An 8291-nucleotide genomic window follows, 5' to 3' on the forward strand; every position below is an offset into this window, starting at 1 on the left:
CTGGGGTAAGGGTGGGGGAGGCAGGGTATAAAGGGGACTGATATCAAAGAGTTCAAGAAGAAAGAAAATGCTTTGAAACTGATGGTGGTAGCCATTGTAAAACTATGCTTGATCTAACTGAATTGTGGATTGATATAATATCTGTAAGTGCTCCCAATAAAATAAAAGTGTCTGTCAGAAGTGTATATCGATTTATATGGGTGGAATGCCAGAATGTCTGGGACTTTTAAAATATTCCAGCAACAACAAGAAAGCAGCAAAGGCAGATGGATGAAATCCACTGAGTAAAAAGTTGATCTTGGTTGATGCTGAGTGATGAGCGGTTTGGTTCATCATTCTGTTCTCCTGATTGTGGGGTATGTCTGAAGTTTTCTCGAGCAAGCATTTGGAAAAGAAAGAGCAACTGTCTCCATGGCTGGGGAGACTGTGGGGGAACAGGTGCTCCCCTACATTCTGAGTGCAAAGTGATGGGGCACTTAACAAAATAAATAACAACACATATGCCCTTTGACACAGGAATCAGCCCATAGAATAAGAAACAGTTCACCTCCTTGGTTGCTATCTGTTGAGTGAATGAATGTTGCCAATGAAAGTTACGATCCTGATCTCAGCTGGCTCAACACCCAGGTGGGATTTCCCAGCATTCTGCAGAAGCAAAAACTCTGCCCAACACCACGTCTAGTGTTTCGTTTCTTTTCATCTTATCTTTTAGACTAAGACAGACTTGGAAGAAAGGCCGAGTAATTTACTTTGAAAAATCAACTGAGTGCTCACAATAGCCAGACTCATGCAGGACTAGGCCGAGTTGTCCAGCTCTGCTGACTCCACAGGAGTTAATAACACTCCCAACGGAATTAAGTATGTTGGGAGGTGGAACCTTTTTGTAGACTGCAAGGGGACTGGGAGGGCTGTAGCGTGTGGTTCCCAGAGCCACCACGGAGGATGAACCTTGTTGCTAGGAGACCCTGCCTTAGCCATGTTCTAGAGAAACGCTGCTGCCTCGTGCTGCAGGGATAGTAAGGGTTTGTTTCTCCATCTGAGTCTGCCACTAGGTGCCAAGGTTCTCAGTGTGGGGACAATGCCTGTGGCCTCTTGGTGTCTGCAAACCCTAGGCCTGTGCTCACCACATGTATCCTAAGCGAGATGACAATGAAACTGAACTGGATGTCATTAAGTCAATTCCAGCTCATGATGACAGAGTAGATTTGCCTTCCATAGGGTGTTCAATGGCTGTAATCTTATGAAAACAGCTTGCCAGCTCTTTTTTTCTGTGATGCTATTGAGTAGATTTGAACCACCGGCCTGCAGTTTTGTGTTGTTATTGGTCTTAGGTACTGCGGAACTGTGCTCATCACAGCGCAGCATGTTGAACAGAACACTGCCTGATTCTGCACCATCCTCACACATCATTACTAAGTTTACAGCCCCAGTGCCAGTCCAGCTTACTGAGGCTCTTCGCCTTTTTTGCTGCCCCTCTGTTTACCAAGCATGTTGTCCTCCTTCAGGGACTCGTCCCTCCTGATCACATATCCAAAGTAAGTGAGACTTGTCATCCTTGCTTCTAAGGAACATTCCGGCTGTCCTTCTTCCAAGACAAATGTGTTCATTATTCTGGCTCTTTGTGCTATATTTAATATTCTTAGCCAACCCTTTAGTTCAAATGAGTCCATTCTTCTTTAGTCTTCTTCATTCATATTCAGATTTTACATGCATATGAGGCTATTGATAATGCATAGGTGCACCTTACACTTCATGGGGATATCTTTGCTTTTTAACATTTTAGATCTTTTGCACTTGATTGGCCCAATGCAATGCATAATTTGATGGGGTTCTTGGGGGGGCGACTGTTTTTTACTGCTGCTTTCATCGCAATTGACTGTGGATCCAAGTAAAATGAAATCCAACTTTGATCTTTTCTCCGTTTATCATGATGTCACCAGTTGGTCCAGTTGTGAGGATTTTTGTTTTCTTTAATACGAATGAAAGTCTATTATTTTTTATCTTCATCAGTAAGTGTTTCAAGTCTTCCCCACTTTGAGCAAGGAAGGTTGTGCCATCTGCATATTACAGACTGTTAATGAGCCTTCCTTCCATCTTGATGCTGTGCTCCGCTTCCTATTGCCCGATTTTTCTCGGATGCTTTGCTCAGCGTGCTGATTGGATGAGGTTAGTGAAAGGATGTAAGCCTGGCACACGCCTATTTGGTTAATGTTGGAGTGTAAACCACTTGTGCCACCCAGGGCCCTCTGCGTGGATTGTAGGGGCATCTCCACCTGCAGAAAGAGTGGCATCTTCCAGGGGTGATTCTGTGAAAGGCAGACTGACTGGCAATTGATGACCTTGCTGTACCTCTTGCTAGCTGTGTGACCTTAGTCAACCGCTCAGCCCCTTGAAGCCTGCATTGCTTCCCCTGCTCCCTGGTGAGGGAATAACACCCCCAGCTTATTCTGATAGCTGAGGGAGATTTTTTAGTCTAAAAGGACCAAAGACAGATATTCTTTTAATACCCTGTCTTGTTCTGAGAAGCCTTGGTGGCATGGTGGTTACCCAATAGGCTGCTAACTGAAAGGTCAGTAGTTCAAAACTACCAACTGCTCCGAAGGAAAAAGATTGGGCTTTCTACTCCTATAAAGAGCTATTGTCTCAGAAACTCAAAAGGGCAGATCTATCCTGTTCTATAGGGTCACTGTGAGTCAGCATCAACTCTATGACAATTAGTTTGGTTTGGGTTTGTATCTCGTTCCAAAAAGCATTCAAATTCTAAACCTATTGCAGATTTTAGCACCTGTGGACACAAGAACGCCAGCTAGTATGACTACCACATGGCAGGGGAGGGTGGATGGGGTGGCATCTCAGAACTTGTTTTATCAGAGCCAGTACACCTGACTCTGTATTCTGGCTATTTTGATTTCTGTGCAACCAGGGTTTCCAGGGAGTTCTGATTTGCATGCTCATAATCGCAGTCATAGGAATAGCTAACTTCCATTGGTGTAAAACATAGTGGCAGCATCTAACCTCGTCCAACTTCAGGAGAGGGAGAAGAAAGAATCGCCACCCGAACTGCCTCCAGTGAAGCAGAGGTCAGACAGACACGCATGCCTCTTTTTGTTTAACCAATTCTGACACCAGTCACTCCTCCCACAACATTCTGTGCTTGGGTGGATAGTGCATTGTGATGGCCAAACTGAACTTACAGATAATCTACACAGTCCTGGCATTTATTGGGGAAATCATAGGTTACCGTTTAGGAGCAACGCAGACTGTTTCTTCCATTCGGATAGCCTCTTCTCACCCATGCCTGTAGGCAGAACTCTCATGGACTCTCAGTCCTGGCCTTTCAGCTCCTCAGTGCCTTGTCCCCCTCATCCTGGCCTCTGCCCTGTTCTGGTAAGTGTTAAAAAACCACTTTTTCGCCCCATCAATAAGTACATGGGGGCTTACTCCACCAGTAAGCCCTGGCCCGAAGGCACTCAGTTCCCCTGCTCAGTGGGTTGATAAGTGTAGCCTGTTTGGCAAGAGCTTGGAGGCACTCCACTTTGCCTAGAAGACTCCTATCTGAAGGGCTCTCTCTCTCTCTCTCTCTCTTTTCCCCGTGGGTCAGTATATCCAATAGCCACCTTGCTTGGTGGCCTCAGAGGCCACCATGCTGTGTCGCGCTGGTCTCCTGGTCCTGCTGCTGTTGTTTCTCTGCCACTGTTTCTTGCGCCCTTGAACCATGTCTGGTGTTACAGATCTATCTCCTGGGTCTAGGAGGTTCTCAGTACAGGGGCCCCTTGAGCCATTTTTGATGAGTGACAGTGGACCTTGGGGCTGATGGTTGGTTTTACATGCACACATACCAAAAAAATCCACTGCCATCAAGTAGATTCAGATTCACAGTGACCCTATAGGACAGAGTGGACTACCCCTTTGGGTTTCTAAGACTTTAAATCGTTATGGAAGCAGATATCCTCGTCTCTCCCCCCTCTGGAGTGATAGGTAGATTTGAACTACCGACTTTGTAGTTAGCAGCTCAGTGCAGAGTCCACTATTAGGGAACCCATAGAAGACAATCAATAAAGAGAGGGATTAAAGCAGCTCTTAGCCTCTTGTGTGGAGTTTTATGGGTGATAGGAGCTAATGGGTGGGCAGCATCTTAGAGTGCATCTCTGAGCAGGCATCCACATTGCCTGTCTCAAGGGAGCTCACCCATGGTGCCTAGGCAGGGGTTCTCAGACATCCAAGAACCTGTGAACTAGTATGAAATACTGCTAACCCCCACCTTGAGGACAAAGACATGGAGCAGAGATGGAAACCCAAGAGCGCATCGTGTGTCTAATCAGGGTGGAACGAGAAGATGCAGACCCAGGAGACCAAGACATTCCATGATCCCTGGCGAGGAACCACTGAGCTAAAGGGGAAACCTGGTGGAGGAATGGGGAGAGACCCGGAAGTCTCTGGGAACACAGTGAGATGTGAGATGACCAGGACTGACTCTCCAGAGCCTGTGAAGATGGGATCTTGCATGGCAAGAGGGGCTTTGGCCCTGTGACTACTGATGCTGAGATGGGAAGACAACCCTGGATTATCTGGTGGACCTGGTGTAAGCAGAGAACCTAGGCTGGGTGAGGTCAGTGGAAGATGCCACTATGGCAGAGCCATCAGCAAGATGTAACTCTGTGGGCTTGTAAGATGGAGGGAAGGGGCCAGGAGCCAAGGAATGTGGGCAGCCTCTCCATGATGGAAAAGGAGAGGGAATGGATTCCCCCTGTAGACTCTGGAAGGAAAGCAGCTCACAGACACTTTGATTTTATTTAGCCCAGGGGGGAGCTGTGTAGCCCTTTGGACCGCCCCCCGCCCCCAACTGCAAGATGACAAATGTGTGCTGCTTTAAGCCATTCAATTTGTGGTAATTTGTTACTGCAGCAATAGAAAGCCAATGTCATGTGCAACAGGGCTTAAAGCCAAGCACTATTTTTCTTTCCACCTTCCCCAGCTGACAAGGTTTGCAGACACATTATTATTCATATTAATTACAACGGCAGGAATGGAATCAAGCTAGAAATTCAACCTCTCCTGAGGCAATGTAACTTAAAACAATTATTTCCCTTCCTTCCACCGGAACCAGTGTGCAGCGGTGGATGTGTGCTAACCACTCAAATCTCTGCAGCCTATAGTTCCAGGCCCGGGCTCAAGGGGAGATGCTATCTGAGCAATTTCCTCTCTGCGGTGTGGTGCTGGTAGATCATTGTCAAGGTGACGGGGTCCTGGGGGCCGGTCCAGTTTCAGTTCAGTACTGTTGTGACTGCAGTTGCCAGTGCTTTCCTCGGTAGCACGGTCCTGGTACCGGGGTTGCTGGGAGGTCCACATGAAGAGTGTCTCCATAGAAGTCAAGCTCGGCCACCACATCCATGGGTGACCCGAGGAGTTAGGTGGATGGAGTTGGGCCACAGAGGTCCTGGCCCAGCAGACAGAAAGTAATGTCAGGACCCAGTTGCATGCCTCTCTCCCAGGGTGTCAGGCAGTCTGGAGAGGGACCAAGGGCTGGCTTCCCTCATAACCAGAGGGAAGGCCAGGGATGGGGCTCAGGCAGGATCTGAAAGTGTGGTCAGCTGTAAACAAACCGGCCCAACACACTGAGTAACTTTGGGGCCTTTGTGACCAGCAGAGCAGAGAAAATTCCAGTGGGGCCTTCATCACCAGCAGAGCAGAACAAATCCCAGCGGCAGCGAGAATCCTTTCAATGCCCCGCATCCCCGGGATGTGGCCAGAAGACCAGCTCTTGAAAGCATGGGGCTTAGGGAATCTGGGGATGCTTCCTTAAGGGACATCACCTCTGCTCATACACATGGACACATGCTCCCAACCTTCCCAGGCAGAACCCATTGGAGAAGATCACTAACACCTCCTAAAGTATGCACACCGACATCTGCACGTAATCTCCTTCCCCACCACGTGTTTACACACATGCCCATCCACGCACGCGTGCACACACATACAGTCACATGCACACATGCTCTCACCTTTCTGAAACCACTAGAACCCCAAGCTGCCAAGACATTCATTCCCCGTTGGCATTCCCCCCATGACTCTAGGCGACTGATTCTGCATGAGCTCCTGGATCTTCTGAAATGAAAACACCTGCATTGTCATGAGTCCTATTTCCTAGTCAGCTGTGGCAGCCCTGGACAGGGGCTGAACCAAAATAGGAGTCAGATAAGGGGATGGAGGAAGGCCAAGGGTCCTGGCCTCCCTGAGTGGGGGAAGCCTCAGGCTGAAAAGGCCAGGGGGAGAGTGGGCTCTGGTGCTGTAGGAGGTAGGTCAGCTGCAAGTAGGGACAGGGGACCCAGAAGGGTGCTTGAAGGTGGAGGCAGCCTTATGAAGCCCACAGGCACCTCTGAGGTGGGGTTCATCCTTGATGGAGCCTGGAGAGTAGGCTTCACAGTGGACGTGGCAGATCTACAATGTGTGACTTCATATCCCTCCGTCATGCCCCAGTGGTGCACTGGGTTGGGTGGCCAGTAAGTGACAGAGCCCTGGCTCGAAACTACAGGCCCACGGAGTGGTAGTTATATAGTCTGTTGTCAATTTGAGAGGTTTAAGAGTGTAGGGGTGGAGTTTAGCCTGTCAATCAGGTTGTAGCTTGATGACCTCATTTGGGGGTGCTAAGGAGATAAATAGCTTGCTGGAGGCAGGATAGCAGACTGACTCCCTGGGAGACATTACAGCTGACAAGACACATGGAGCTACCTAGTGCCCGGAGCTGGAGGAGCCACATGGAGACCCCTGCCAGTGCTGCAATGCCTCTACAACCACTGGATCCACTAGACTTTCCATCCACCGGGCTATGATCTTCCTTCATTTGGCATCATTGCATGTGTTTTGTGAGTCTGAAGAGGACTTTATAGATCGGTATCAGAATTATGGATTTGATCTGGACTGGGCTGGGACGTTTTCTCTATATTCAATTGCTCTTGTATATAAAGCTCTTTCTTATACATATATGAGTGTCTCTGAATTTGTGTATCTAATCTACCCAGACTAACACATTGGGATTTTCCAATTCTGCCTCATGGAGTCGGCCTTGAGGCACAAGAGCACACAACAAAGCACCTAAGCCTGAAATGAATTTATGCACTTGTGCCATTCCAGTAGCACCCAATCAAGAACTAGTTTGTCCCCAGCACCTCAGAGGGATCACTCAAAATTTTACAGGTAACAGTCTGCCCCAAAGAAGCTAACTGTTCAGACTGCTATCACCATTGATGAGATTTGAGTTGCTTTGCTCTTAAACATAATAGTTAGCCATCTTCCAGGGGTTTCAGGGCAGGGGGATGAGGATATAAATCCATTACTTGGCTACAAATAGTTTCCTTCTATGCCTGAAATGTCACTCTTAGAGAGACTCATTACTTTGGGATGAGATTTTTTTAAAAAGCAAACTCCTAGAAGGTATTGTAGATTAAGGTATTAGTATCAATTCTCTAGGGAAGTCTAGGGTCTTGGCAGAGAGAAGGGTGGAGGGCGTGCAGTTGAGAGAGTCAGAGGAACCTCTGAGTGGAGAGGAGGAGGGGAGTCACGCTAAGCCTCTCCATCTTCAGATGGCATCAGAAGAGATGCAGCAAACCCCGCCCCCCCCAGCCCCAGGGATTCCTACCGCCCTCACTTTCATCCCCTTCTTTCCCAAAGTGTCTAGTCTGCTGACCCCAACTCAGACCCAGAGCTGTGCACCTGGCTAGAGCTACACATCTGCCCAGAGACCCCCAGCTTAAGGTGAAATCCCATCAGCCACTCAGTTTATAAAGCAGGCAAGTCTAAAACATGGACAGCACTACAGAGCCCACATCCCTCCCTCAAGCAGGTCAAGGGGGAGGCCAGCACTTGCCTGTAGGCTGTCTTAAAATATGTATACTTTGACATATTTCTTTACCAAAGTTGCACAGAGAGATTTTGCTAACACTTTGTTATACAAATATTTGCAGCCAGTTAGAAATACGAAGAAATAAAGGACTATTCCTGGAGCAAATACTGGTTAGCAGTCTTCAGGGTAAGGGAGTAGGTTAAAATCATGACTCCGGACCCAGACTGCTTGGATTTGAATGCCACCTTTGTCCCGTATTAGCTGTGTGACCCTGAGTGAGTGTGTCAACCACTCTGTGCCTTGAGCACATCATCTTTTAAAATGAGGCTCATAGTATCAGCTCCTTTATAGGATTATCAAATTAAAGGAATTCGTGTTTATAAATCACTTAACATAGAGCCTGGCACTGGGACATACTGCATACATGTTTGTTAAATAGGATGTGATCATC

Source organism: Echinops telfairi, unplaced genomic scaffold (genome assembly GCF_000313985.2).
Source record: "Echinops telfairi isolate 266 unplaced genomic scaffold, ASM31398v2 ScPeMD7_31;HRSCAF=116, whole genome shotgun sequence".
In the NCBI taxonomy this organism is placed as follows: Eukaryota; Metazoa; Chordata; class Mammalia; order Afrosoricida; family Tenrecidae; genus Echinops; species Echinops telfairi.